The 309-nt window shown below is 65.7% G+C and overlaps 1 protein-coding gene across 1 annotated transcript in view; it reads right to left on the bottom strand.

Annotated features, from left to right (window-relative positions):
• The window catches only part of LOC103620676 (selenium-binding protein 1), a 7,698-nt gene that overhangs the window by 5,092 nt on the left and 2,297 nt on the right, over window positions 1-309 (bottom strand). The gene's annotated exons all lie outside the window — the stretch shown is intronic.

Below are 309 nucleotides of genomic sequence, written 5' to 3'. Positions count from 1 at the left end.
CCCCCTCTGCTCCCACAGCCCCCACCTCCCACAGCTCCCGCACCCCACAGCTCCCAAATCCCACAGCTCCCAAATCCCACAGCCCCCGCACCCCATTGATCCCGCACCCCGTGGCTCCCACACCCCATGAGATCCCAAACCCCATTGATCCCAAACCCCATTGATCCCACACCCCATTGATCCTGCACCCCACAGCTCCCACACCCTATGGATCCCAAATCCCATTGATCGCGCACCCCGTGGCTCCCACACCCCCTGAGATCCCAAATCCCGCGGCTCCCCGGGAACCTGGCACACCCGCGCGGCGCC

Source organism: Corvus brachyrhynchos, unplaced genomic scaffold (assembly GCF_000691975.1).
Source record: "Corvus brachyrhynchos isolate BGI_N302 unplaced genomic scaffold, ASM69197v1 scaffold758, whole genome shotgun sequence".
Taxonomy (NCBI): Eukaryota; Metazoa; Chordata; class Aves; order Passeriformes; family Corvidae; genus Corvus; species Corvus brachyrhynchos.
This window is presented reverse-complemented; position numbering and strand designations above follow the sequence as displayed.